The sequence below is a fragment of the Nerophis lumbriciformis genome, linkage group LG03, assembly GCF_033978685.3.
Source record: "Nerophis lumbriciformis linkage group LG03, RoL_Nlum_v2.1, whole genome shotgun sequence".
In the NCBI taxonomy this organism is placed as follows: domain Eukaryota; kingdom Metazoa; phylum Chordata; class Actinopteri; order Syngnathiformes; family Syngnathidae; genus Nerophis; species Nerophis lumbriciformis.
Genome location: NC_084550.2, coordinates 53097501 through 53112152, shown reverse-complemented (window position 1 = coordinate 53112152; position 14652 = coordinate 53097501). Strand labels below are relative to the sequence as shown.

Genomic DNA, 14652 nt, shown 5'->3' with positions numbered 1-14652 from the left:
CAAGCACTCTTCATTCTCTAGCAGGTAACTTTTCAAATGATGCTACATATTAGCAGTAATGCTACTTTTTGTAGCAACGCTTTTGCCCCACACTTGACAAATTACGGTTGTCTGACATATTCCCACTTGAAGCCAAACCAAGGCCAGACGATGGACCCCGTGCTGTTTTTCTTGGGAATTAATTCTTCCTTCATTTGTTACCAGATTCACACCTTCTTTCTCTCGTATTACCACTCGCACCACAGCTAATGTTACTCATGCCGCTACCTCTCTGCTCCGCGAGGGCGTATACGTATGTGACGTATGTAAGAAGGTGAGCTTATTTCATGTCTCTGTGAGAAGGAGACAAGAAAGAGTGAGAAACGCCTGTAGTGTAATGCCCAGAGCTAAAAGCAACTGCGTGAGAACGTATACTGGAATATCACGATATAGTCATTTTCTATATCGCACAGAGACAAACCCGCGATATATAGAGTATATCGATATATCGCCCAGCCCTAAGTGATAGTACTCATAATGTGGATTGTTAGGTTCATGCCTTGATTGTCAAAGATGTTGGCAATGTAACCTGTGACATTTCTACCCCAAAATATGCTGAAATAATATGTATCCCCTTCTAACTTCATGTGTGATTAATGAAATGGGTCTAAATTCACAAGTGTTGTTGCAGATGATGCTACGTATGTTCAGAAAAAAACATGTTAGTACATCAGTTGAGGAAAATGAGTTAAGTACATTCAATCAATCAATTGATTGAATGTACATTAACAACATCCTGTAATTTGATTTTGATTATTCATTTAATCTTCTGCTTGGTTTAAAATGATCACCAATGGGAGCATATTAAAACTATGTGAGACTCAATTCCATTTATATGGCTGATGAACATTATCACACCATTTATCCAGAAAGTACAAATAACGAAAAATCAAGATAGAATACTATTAACCGCAACATGTAAGTGTTAAAAAAAAAATAATAATAATAATAATAATAATGTGTTTGGTCTATTTTTAAACAAAGAAAAACAATTTTAAGTTGTCTTTATTTTTAAATTATTGTGCCTTGATTTTACAAGTCTGGCCTAATTGGGAATAGATTTTCCCCCATGTGGCCCCTCGAGCTAAAATAAGTTTGAAGCACCGATTTAAAATGCGCACGCCCTACTAAGACTTTTTTTCTCTTCTGCCAGAACTTCATTTGAAATATCTGGTCTTGAATATGAAAAATAACATTGCCCCGCTGTTCCAGATGCATAAAAGGATTGGCTAAAAATTAATAATTAGATTTTTATAAAAAAATTATATTTTGGTTTGTAAAAAAAAAAAAAAAAAAGCAGGGTTACATAAAAATATTGGAATGTTTGTAAATTGTTTATCTAATCAATTAAAAACGATGCATGGCACACATTAAAAAGGTTGGTTTGTCGAAAGGCTCATTAATTATAATAATAAAATAATCTAAATAGGTAGCAATGTGAATCTTACAAGGGCTCACAGTTTGATTCCAATTTTTGGGGTGACAATTTGATTCAGAATCAATTCAATACAATTCTTGATTTGAACAGATTCTTGCAATATATTAATTGGTATAAAAATGATGATAAAACATTTTCAAAACAGGCTACAAAAGCTCCTCTCGGCTGTTGACGTATGACATATAGGAGCAGCAAATACAGATGTGGCCTGGAATTACTTTTTAATAATTCCTTAAAAAATGATAATTAAAAATGTATTTTCGAAAATAGTCATTAGGTTTAGAATCAGAATGAATAAGAATCACCTTCCGGATGTGAATCGATATTTCTGAGCACTCCTAATAAGACTAACAATAGTAACCATGATTCCATTATTTTACTCATGTTTTGTATTTACCGTATATGAATTGTATAATTTTTCCTAAAAATAAAATGAAAAATGAGTGTACAGTAGCGTAGAGACACAGGCAACACATCTCCGTCCTGTCTGCTCAGTACTATATGGCTAAAGCAACAAGAAGTTATCAATAATATACACATTCATGAGACTATACCCAGCACTTAAAGTGGAACTGCACTTTTTAAGGAATTTCCCCCTATTATTCACAAGTATACGTATGCAAGAATAACACACAAGTTTTGTTTTGTTTTCATGAATTCTAACTAGTAATTAAACAAAAGTAGCAAAAGTAGGAGGTAATGGGATTCATTACACCATTGCATCTATTGCACTCATAAAGACCTCTAAAAAACATCCAAAAACTGCCAACAATCATCTTCTGACCTGAAAATTACAAGTATTAGCAATATTGTTATGATAACTCCCAACAGTAAGGGACTACTTTTAGCAGCACATTGATCACAGAGAGCCATTTAGCTTATGTAGCTTTATTGACATTCTGAGCCGGTGAGCTGCTGCATCACCTCTGAGCTGGTGAAAGTTATTTCTATATTATAAATCATGCCTCTCGTTCGTATAGTACAGGGGTCGGCAACCTTTACCAGTCAAAGAGCCATTTTGACCAGTTTCATAAATTATAGAAAACAATGGGAGCCGCAAAATCTTTTTGAAATTTTAAATTTAATAACACTGCATACAAAGTTTTTTTTTTGCTTTGTGCTATGTATAACCAGGGGTCTCAGACACGCTGCCCACACCTTTATGTTGAATTTGAAAGCTGGTGCGGCACGCGGGCTTTAAATGAATGGAGCTTGTCAGCGTCATGCGTGCCGTGATGGTACAGCATATAACACTCACTACAGTCAGCGTGCCTGATCTGCCACACGATGTATGGGGCTTCCGCTTGCTAACGTAGGTAACAGCAAGGCATACTTGGTCAACAACCACACAAGTCACACTGACGGTGCCGGTATAAAAAAAAAACAACTTTAACACTCTTACTAATAATGCGCCACACTGTGAACCCACACCAAACAAGAATGACAAACAAATTTCGGGAGAACATCTGCACCGTAACACAACATAAACACAACAGGACAAATACCCAGAATCCCATGCAGCCCTTTTTTTTTTTTTTTACCTGCGAGGGGATTATGATTAATTAATCTAAAAGGAGAAGAGCAGACATTGTACAGTAAGTGATTGTTTTATTATGGTCATAGCTTTAACTTCTTGTTCAACACTTGCAATATTGCTGCATGATGCTTAGTGTTTCACTAAAGCTTGATTTGTTTAGCACTCAGTTTCTAAATCTTATAGCTCATCATCCTCATCCTCATATTCACGCTAAAAATGTAAGGCCATCATTATTGTCATCATTTGTCCCAAAGTAGTAGTAGTTGTCTCTCATGCAGTCTGACATTATTAGTAGTGTTGTTGTGATGCCGATGTGAAATTAATACTTAAAATGAGCAAAATACGTAAATATTACATGTCATTATGAATGTGCATGTTACTACATTACATATATACTTACATTGTTTAATTAAAACATTGATGGAGGCTTTTTAACGTTTTTTTAAAATGTTTTATAGGCATAATATAGCCACTAATGGTAAAAGGGTTATACTTGTACAGCGCTTTTCTACCTTTAAGGTACTCAAAGCGCTTTGACACTATTTCCACATTCACACACTGATGGCGGGAGCTGCCATGCAAGGCCCTAACCGCGACCCATCAGGAGCAAGGGTGAAGTGTCTTGCTCAAGGACACAACGGACGTGACGAGGTTGGTAGAAAGTGGGGATCAAACCAGGAACCCTCAGGTTGCTGGCACGGCCACTCTCCCAACTTCACCACGCCGTCCCCTAGCTGACCTTTGCTAGCGTTTATGTGTTAGAGAACATAAACAAATGAAAACATGTGTTCTTGTCTTACATTAGGGACCTAGAATAATATGCAAAATTCCACAAAAAAGTGCAGTTTCCCTTTGAAGACATCAGTTTGACTTTGGAACAGATTTTATTATTATTTTTCCAAAATTATTTTTTTAAATGTCATGCGGCGCTCAGCTCAGCAAGAGCAGATGAGCGAGTTCTGAAGGGACTGTTGGTCCACACAAGTCTTGACATGAACCTGAGACGGCATCATTGAGCGCATAGTGACTCGCAGTCAAAGAATGGAGTCCACGTGATGCTAGCAGGTAGTGTTTTTAGAAAGCCTCTTACTCAACATTTATGATGAAACACAGGAAATATGGCAATTTAAACATAAAACAACCACCAGTACCGCTACACCGATGCAAAACCTGACGATACGCAGACCCACCCATAAAAACATATGAGCGTGTGTTTTTGGAGGAGGCTCCCAATCAATCAGCATGCTGTGCAGTAAAACTTGACATGGGAAGTATTCATACAGAGGAAAGTGTTGTTGACGTCACCACGTCCTGCAGGAAGTAGCCGTTGAGGAAGAAAAACACAACTCCTTGGCTATAAAATCAGCGCATCTGGCGCACACCTGGTGCAACAATGTGGAAGTTGTGCTGTGGTGATGTCATTAATACACCGATTGTACTAAAAGAGCTGGAAAAATGTTGTGAATGGAGTTACATTTTACTTCAAATTGTTCAGTCAGTATGAATAAGCATACTACACATGACCCTAACCCTGGTATGAAACACTAATTGGAAATTCAAATCTCTTGCAACGTTGTGATTAGAGCTGTCGGTATCGTTTTTTTAATTTTTTTTATTAAATCAACATAAAAAACACAAGATACACTTACAATTAGTGCACCAACCCAAAAAAACATCCCTCCCCCATTTACGCTCATTCACACAAAAGGGTTGTTTCTTTCTGTTATTAATATTCTGGTTCCTACATTATATATCAATATATATCAATACAGTCTGCAAGGGATACAGTCCGTAAGCACACATGATTGTGCGTGCTGCTGGTCCACTAATAGTACCAACCTTTAACAGTTAATTTTACTCATTTTCATTAATTACTAGTTTCTATGTAACTGTTTTTATATTGTTTTACTTTCTTCTTTATTCAAGAAAATGTTTTTAATTTATTTATCTTATTTTATTTAAAAAGTACCTTATCTTCACCATACCTGGTTGTCCAAATTAGGCATAATAATGTGTTAATTCCACGACTGCATATATCGGTTGATATCGGTATCAGTAATTAAAGAGTTGGACAATATCGGAATATCGGCAAAAAGCCATTATTGGACATCCCTAGTTGTGATGTGACTCAAGTGTGGATTATGTTTCTGTATAGACACTGTGCTGTCCCCTCTAATGCCGTCTTCATTCTATTACACCCCATCCATCCATCCATCCATCCATTTTCTACCGCTAGTCCCTTTCGGGGTCGCTGGGGGTGCTGGAGCCTATCACAGCTGCATCCGGGTGGTAGGCGGGGTGCAGCCTGGACAAGTCGCCACCAGATAGACAGACAACATTCACACACTAGGGCCAATTTAGTGTTGCCAATCAACCTATCCCCAGGTGCATGTCTTTGGAGGTCGGGAGGAAACCGGAGTACCCGGAGGGAACCCACGCAGTCACTGGGAGAACATGCAAACTCCACACAGAAAGACCCTCGACCCAGGACCTTGTATTGTGCGGCATATGCACTAAACCCTGTTCCACCATGCTGCCCTGATATTTTTATATATATTTTTCAACTTTCTACAAGGGATAAAAAAAAACACATTTGATATATTTAAAGAAAAAACGTAGTTATTAGTATGGGTGCCGGAAAAAAAACAAAATTCACATTTTAATCGAAATTCTCATAAAAAAAAAAAAAAGCAATTAAAAAAAGCTTTTTTAGGCTATCTCCACACTTACTTGCACCGTGTATACAAGGCCTGGGCCAATGCGCAATCAATCACTATTCAAAGAATCAAACGATATATTAAAATGAATTTGGCCCCGTTTACACTGCGCACCAATTCTGATTTTTTTACCCTCGTGTGACACAGATCAGACTTTTTTTTGCCAGTTTATACGCTCCAAAGTGCTTCAAAAATCTGATCTTTACCCATCAAAATCAGGCCACATCAGGAGGTAGGAATCTGATCTTTTCTAATGTGACTTTAGTTTAAATGTAATGCGACCTGTCTGCAACCTGAATGTGACTTTTTCATCAGCTTTGGGCATTCTAGGTCATTTGTGTGATGCAGCCCGCCAGCGGAAGTGGATACTTCATCACAACATCAGGTTTCGGTGAGCAAAGTCTTTTTTGGACGGACAAATTTTCGGTGCATTGCAAGTCAACAGTGCGTGCCATATTTTTCGGACTATAAGTCACAGTTTTTTTCATAGTTTGGCCGGGGGTGCGACTTATACTCAGGAGTGACTTATGTGTGAAATTATTAACACATTACCGTAAAATATCAAATATTATTTAGCTCATTCACGTAAGAGACTAGACGTATAAGATTTCATGGGATTAAGCGATTAGGAGTGACAGATTGTTTGGTAAACGTATAGCATGTTCTATATGTTATGGTTATAGAATGACTCTTACCATAATATGTTACGTTAACATACCAGGCACGTTCTCAGTTGGTTATTTATGCGTCATATAACGTACACTTATTCCGCCTGTTGTGCACTATTCTTTATTTATTTTAAATTGCCTTTCAAATGTCTATTCTTGGTGTTGGGTTTTATCAAATAAATTTCCCCAAAAAATGCAACTTATACTCCAGTGCGACTTATTTATGTTTTTTTCCTTCTTTATTACGCATTTTCGGACGGTGCGACTTATACTCTGAAAAATACGGTAAGTAATATATGAATATATATAATGATTCCAAAGAAATAGCGATAGTTATGACAAAAAGGGATGTCCCGATCCAGGTATTTGCACTTCCGATCCGATACCAATATTGTTTTTGCACTTCCGATCCGATACCGATACTGACCGATACCGATACTGACCGATACTGGCCTATCCGAGCATGTATTAAAGTTTAAAGTTATTTAGCCTACTTAGTTGTCAGAATCATGTTGAAAAGGGTTTTAGTACTCTTGATAACAACTAGCCAGCTGAATTAGGTGAGTTTGAATAATACACAACGGTTGGTAACAAGAAACTGACCTGTTTATTCAAGGATAAACACAAAATAGACAAAATTATACATGACAAAACAGAAATGGCATCATTGAAACAAGGGCTGGGCGATATGGCCTTTTTTTAATATTGCGATATTTTAAGGCCATATTGCGATACACGATATATATATCTCGATATTTTGCCTTAGCCTTGAATGAACACTTGATGCATATAATCACAGCAGTATAATGATTCTATGTGTTTTGATTGATTGAGACTTTTATTAGTAGGTTGCACAGTGAAGTACATATTCCGTACAATTGACCACTAAATGGTAACACCCCAATAAGTTGTTCAACTTGTTTAAGTCGGGGTCCACTTAAATTGATTCATGATACAGATATATAGTATCAGATATATACTATCATCATAATACAGTCATCACACAAGATAATCACATTGAATTATTTACATTATTTATAATCCAGGGTGTGGAGGGGGCGCCGGATGTAAGTTTCAAAAAGACAGCCAAAAGAGTTTGATATGAGAATAAATCTAAAGTTAAAATATAGGGTAGAAATGCACCCATTTGCAGGAAATGTAGTCTTGATTTTCAACATTTTCTTTCAAGGCTTGCATGTCTACATTAAAACATTCTTCTTCATACTGCATTAATATATGCTACTTTTAAACTTTCATGCAGAGAAGGAAATCACAACTAAAAAAATCACTAATTTTTTCATACGGTGTTGATGTGGAAATTTTTGCCTCAGCATTTTTATGGTGTGGACGTGTGGCACCGAATGGAGATAAGCGTCTCGACAGACGTCACAATATTTGAACAATGATGACGAAAACTGTTTTCTCTGTCGTGTCCGTGTGTTGAAAATTGTTATGCGCTTATTTTGTTATTTGATTTTGTGCGTGGCATAGATTTGCTATGCGCAGAGGACGCTTAAACAGTGCGCAATTGCACAGACGAGCACCTTAGAGGGAGCGTTGCTCGCACGGCTGCGCTAGCATCACAGCTAACGTTAGCCATGCTGCTACCTCTCTGCTCAGGGAGGACGTATACGTATGTGGCGTATGACGTGACAGTATGTGACGTATGTCGTGACAGTATGTGACGTATGACGTGACAGTATGTGACGTATGACGTGACAGTATGTGACGTATGACGTGACAGTATGTGACGTATGACGTGACAGTATGTGACGTGTGTAAGAAGGTGCACTTGCTGTCTGTGAGAGGGAGACACAGGAAAGAGTGAGAAGAGCCTGTCGTGTAATGCCAGCAGCTAAAAGCAACTGCGTGAGAATTCACAGACGTGTGGATGTGTTGAAGGTGTGCTGGAAAATGCGGAACGGAATTTACGGAGCAGCAGAAAAGTGGAATGTATTATTTAAATCGGTGCGTTGGAAAACACGGACCGGAGTTGTTTTTTAAACTGGATCTCTATCAGCATTTTTCCATGCCTTGCCGATACGCAATTTTTGGCAAATATCGATCCGATTCAAATATCGGATCGGGACATCCCTACAAGTGATGTCCCGAAAAAAACCCACAAGGAGTACTATTGCAGCTGGAACTAATCGATGCGTTCACTTTTGTTTGAAATTGAACAAGAAGTCGTTCTCCGAGGTGGGCTGTACACCTTGCTCTGAACCAGTCATATACAAACAGGAATTACCGATCTACAAGCATTTGTAGATCCAGGCTAGATTTAGTTGAAGGTGCTATATCGGAGTGTTTGCAGAGGGAGGAGCGAGTTGGTGTAGGATAAGATGATGCCTGGACACTAGGCTTGCACCATTAATCGACATCGAATCGAGATGCAGATTTTAATTAGTGCAATAACCACAAGAGGCTGAGGTTGTGATTTTTTTTCTCTGGGGTCACCGGCATTTGAGTGACAGACATGTTCACAAATCAGAATTATTGAGCCTGGCATTCGTTCGTCTCTCGCTTCAAACAGGGAGAAAGACGTCTCACTCTGTGCATCTCTTGCAACACCTCAGCGCGTTTAATTAACAGTAGAATTAACCGTCTGGGTAGGTGGAGTGCCAGCTTTATACACACAAGCGAAGCACGTACAGCCTCCCTACTCGTGACACGCTAGTGAGAAGTGCCGCAAAGTAACAAATGTTAGGGGAAAAAAAAAAAAAAAAGGATTAGAAAGCCAAATGTCCCGTTTGGTAATATTCCAGATTCAAATCGAATGGGCAATATCAGTCCATCAACACGGACGAAGGAGTGAGAATGCTGTGATCATGTGATGGCAACAAAACAAAAGACAGAGTTCGACCTCATTTTTCCAACTGGGAAAAAAATGTACATATTTATTTAAGGAGAAATTTTGCTTACAGACATAAGTCTATTAAATTGTTTGTATTTATTTATTTGGGATAAAGTTATTTACCTTCCAATTACAGTACATTGGTAAACAATTTTACAGTAATGAGAAATAAAAGTTGATATCCCTTTAAATGAATAATTGCACTAATAATATGATGCTATGATTACTCTGTACACTCTCATTGTATAGTTTTTAAAAGATTATGTTTTAGTTTAAGAACATGAACAAATATTTTTGAAAGTTAATCATTGCATAATGTTCTAGTGTATGGCACTTTGAGACAAGAATATGTTGATTGACAGTCTAAAAGTAACTTCCTTCACTCGTTATTTTCACAGTTTTATGCATTTTTATGTATGAAATAGAAAAATCGCAAATCGAATCACAATCAAAATTTTGGAGGGAAAATTGCAATGTGTGCCTTTTTAAAAAAAAAATTATAAACCCGACTGGGTGCAGGACTATAAATCAAATTCAACAAAACGCAAAAAGCCTGGAAAGTGGAGAGCAACAAACCGTACACACGTTTACAAGAGTCATAGTGCATGCATAGCAAGAGAAATACCTACAAGTTGGCAGGTCTGTAAACCCTAAGACCCTAACCCTAATTTGAAATACTACACCGACTTTGAATGGAAAAGGAATGAATGTGAATCAGACCACAATAGGAGGTCAGTTGGCTCCCAGACAATTACACAAAACCCTCACACACGTTAGTACAATGGATGAAGTCGCCCCCTGCTGTCTATTGAGCGCAAATGCAGGACCCCCTTCCTGGAGACTACAATAATTTTATCCATCCATCCATTCATCAGTTTTCTACCCCTTGTCCCTTTCAGGGTCGCGGAGGATGCTGGAGCCTATCCGAGCTGCATAGAAAAGCAAAAATTCCCTATTAATTGAAACCTAATCAACAACTTAATACATGTAGAAACATTGAATTGATGGTTTAATTCGGAATATATACTCTTTACTCATTTAATGATAAAGGAAGGAAATAATATAAAAATGACATTTTTAAATGGTAAATGTGAACAAAGGTAGTGACAGGGAAAAAAAGAAGTTGTCAACTTTTAAACAGCATAAAGGACAATTTTATTAAATAAGGTAAAAAAAAAATAGTTCCCTAGATTGCAATTAATCTCCATAAATATTTTTTGTTCAATGGTGCTGTGGCAATTTAATACATTACATTTTTCAAAACCTCTTTAAAAGTTTCAACAGTACAAACAGTGGCCTGCATACATGAAGTATTGCAGTATTAAAGTTACATAGACACAATTTAAGGAGAGGTTAGCTACTTGAGTTTTATAGTTGATTTGATTTAAACATTAAAAAGCAGATTTGCACTCAAGCAGTACGGTAATTGTGTGCTACTATGAGATCATTTGTCATTAAAAAAGATATACCTTTTCTGTACTGTACAGTTACAACACTTTTTTTGCACAGTTTCTTGCCCATTTGGCAAGCTACCTTTGATGACTACATGTTTTGTAGTCTATGCCAGGGGTGTCCAAACTTTATCCACCGAGGGCCGCACACTGAAAAAAGAAAGCATGCGGGGGCTTTTTTGAGATTAATAAATAAATAATATATTGTACCATTAGGGCTTCCCTCAATTTTAGTAAATCTTAAAGGTCACGGGGACCCAAAAGAGTCTCAGTCATTAAAGTGTTAAAAATAAGTAATATATAATTGTTTTTCCTTTATGTTCAATGCTTAAATATTTATAGCTCAACTTCAGAGCTATCCGTTGACAAAAAGTTTTAATTATTTTTATGTTTTATGCCCCTTTTGTCAAAACCCTCTTTATGTAATAGGAAAAACACAAAATATGCAAAATTTGCCCCCAAAAAACATTCCGAGTGGAATATTGAATGCATGAAATCCTTTGAATCTTGAATAGAAAACTAAGTCATAACGACATTGTTTTTGGTTGATTATTATCTTTTGAGCAATGACAGTTTAAACACAAAAAAATCATCAGACTAAAAGGTCTCGAGAATCCAAAGACCCCCACTCATAAAATTGTTATAAATAAGTCATATCAATATACATTATTTATACTTTCACGGCTTAAATCTTTTGATCGGCTTCAGATCTATCCGTCGAGTTTGTTTTTTGGAGCAATTAGTTTTAAAGTAAATAAAACTGCCTACATGGCAGCTTTGTGTTTCGTGTCAATATTACAACTTCTTTTAAATGACATTACACCTGTTTGCGCTTTTATTCCACTTTTAAACAGGGTTTGTGCAGGTATCGGCAAATGACATTTAATGCTTTTTGATGCAACATAAAGCAATTTTAATGCCCAAGTCCTACTGCGAATTGTTATTATATCTATAACCTGTGTTTGACAATATTAATGTTGAATAGTTGAAACGTTTACATTAACTGTGGCAGAATTAAGCACACATGTAATCACAAGTTAGAATAATAATGCAGGTACACTTTTTAAACACAAACATGTTTTTCTCCGCTGTAGTATGCTCAACCATTGTAATTGGAAGGTCAATAACTTAATTATCCTAACTAGGTAAACAGAAATAATATAGACTCTAAACATTTGTTAACAAAAATTGCAGTTCAGTAAATACTGAACATCTTGAAGTGCAGTTTTATTCCCCCAATTGGTAAAACTGGGTCAGGTGGTTTGTTTTGTTGTCTTTTTAGTTGCCAATTGCAATTGTATTATTTTTTTAAATGCCTTTGGACATCATATTTAATCCTTTTAATGCCATTCAAGGCCTTAATTTCTGCAAAATCCATGTAATGACTTTTAATGCTATTTAATGACCTGCAGAAAAAAACCCTGTTCAAACAGTGGTATGCCCTCAGGGCCAGTAAGGCCTTCTCTGCTGGCCTAACATAACCAGAAATCATGATCATAATTAAAGATAAAAGGATTTTTTTTAATTTACTTTCCCTAAATATCTAAAAGTATTCATATTCTCTTCATGTCATATTATGCTCCTTCCAGTGCTGTTGTTTTTAGGTTATAGCGCTTTTATCCAATCAGAATTCAGCTAGCTTATGTTGCTATGCTGTACGGAATCTGCCTTCAGAATCAACAATGTGGGCGTCCGTGCACTGTAAGTGAACGGACACAAACATTTGACAGACAGTTGCGATAGCCAATCAGATCACGAGTTGTTGTCAGCAAGGCCTTCTAGCTGGCCTAACGCAGATATATATTGTGATGTTATGAGCTATGTAAGATAAGAACTCCATTACCCAGCATGCCACAGTAGTGAAGAGCATGCACAGTAGCCCCTTTGAGGTTGAATGTAGACATGTCGGCAGCTGGATGTTATTGACAAGCACGCTGTGGAGTAAACTTTAAGAACTCAGCAAACATGCCTCGTCTGCATCTTTTATGATTAGACAAGACAACACATACATTTGCAAAGCCATTTTCAAAAAAGGATATTTAAAGAGAAACTACATCTTGTGAGACGATGTCGGCCAACCCCGGACGCCTGCTCAGCTGTCCCGGTGATGAAATGTGAGTTCAGATATTTTATTTCTTTATTTTTTCACGTTTATTATGTTTTTTGCCATTTTAATTTTGACAGTACCACATAAGATATGTTTTAATTGGGTTTTTTTTATTTTTAAATGCGCCAGAAAATAACCCATTTTGTACACTGTTGAGGTGGTTCAATACGAAGTAGTGCATACATGTGTTTCTGCATAGTATATCTCCAGCAATGGTTTGGTTCTAGACCAAAAAAGCACTTCATATTCTCTACTGCTCGCGAGTGTTACCACATCTGAGTTATTGTGTAGAAATACGGGGAAACAACTACAAATGTGCGCTTCATTCACTAACTGTGTTACAAAAAAGATCAATTAGAATTAGGGATGTCCGATAATGGCTTTTTGCCGATATCCAAAATACCGATATTGTCCAACTCTTTAATTACCGATACCGATATCAACCGATACCGATATCAACCGATATATGCAGTCGTGGAATTAACCCATTATTATGCCTAATTTGGACAACCAGGTATGGTGAAGATAAGGTACTTTTAAAAAATAATAATAAAATAAGATAAATAAATTAAAAACATTTTCTTGAATAAAAAAGAAAGTAAAACAATACAAAAACAGTTACATAGAAACTAGTAATTAATGAAAATGAGTAAAATTAACTGTTAAAGGTTAGTACTATTAGTGGACCAGCAGCACGCACAATCATGTGTGCTTACGGACTGTATCCCTTGCAGACTGTATTGATATATAATGTAGGAACCAGAATATTAATAACAGAAAGAAACAACCCTTTTGTGTGAATGAGTGTGAATGAGTGTAAATGGGGGAGGGAGGTTTTTTGGGTTGGTGCACTAATTGTAAGTGTATCTTGTGTTTTTTATGTTGATTTAATAAAAATAAAATAAAATTTAAAAAAAAAACGATATTACATTTTAACGCATTTATCGACATCTCTGATTAGAATAATACATCATGTTGGATATAGAGAACATACATACAAACCATTTATTTATTAAATCACAGTTGTTGAAACAACGATTTGGTGCATTTGCAAACAGCTAAAATTATGTATGAAGCAAACTATAACCTGCTACCCAAGAATGTACAACAGAGGTGTCCAAATATTTTCCAGCGAGGGCCACAGAGAAAAATTGAAAGATGCGAGGGCCACTTTTATACATTTTGTATATGAAAAATACTCAAACCAAAACAACGTAGGTGGCTAAAATTTGAAAAACACTTCTACATCTTAGCTCTGTGTTATAGATAAAGCAATAAAATCATTCATGATTATTTTAATAATGATTTTATTTGTATTTATGTTAACTGTGCTCTTAAGTAAGCTTGTATTTACTAATATTGCTATTATACCGTCAACTGAAATGCTTTTGAGGGCTTTAATACACTCAAAAACATATGTCTCACAAGACGTTTGTACACTTTTTCATCATGACAGGACACACGGAAATCATCAAATACCTCATACAGTAAGACGCTCAGGTTGTTGGCCATTTTGGTTTTCAGGTCCCATTTTTGGGGGATTTGGTCCCGTTTAATTTTTCTTAGTTTTTTGTACTAATTTGGGACCTGTTTAGTTTGTCCATAGAATGTGTCTCGGGCCAATAAATATCGCATTGCAGGCCGCATTTTGGACACCCCTGATGTACAACAATTCTTCTCAACTAAAGAGGAGAAATATAACCTTAGAGGAAAACCTAATTCAAAACATTTGTATGCTCGTACAAGACTTAAAAGCTTTAGTATATCAGTATGTGGAATTAAATTATGGAACGGATTAACCAAAGAAATCAAACAAAGCACCAATATGATTCAGTTTAAGA

General features: G+C 36.5%; 1 protein-coding gene across 3 annotated transcripts in view; it reads right to left on the bottom strand.

Annotated features, from left to right (window-relative positions):
- Positions 1-14652, bottom strand: part of tmem51b (transmembrane protein 51b) — a 30535-nt gene that overhangs the window by 6285 nt on the left and 9598 nt on the right. The window lies entirely within an intron of this gene.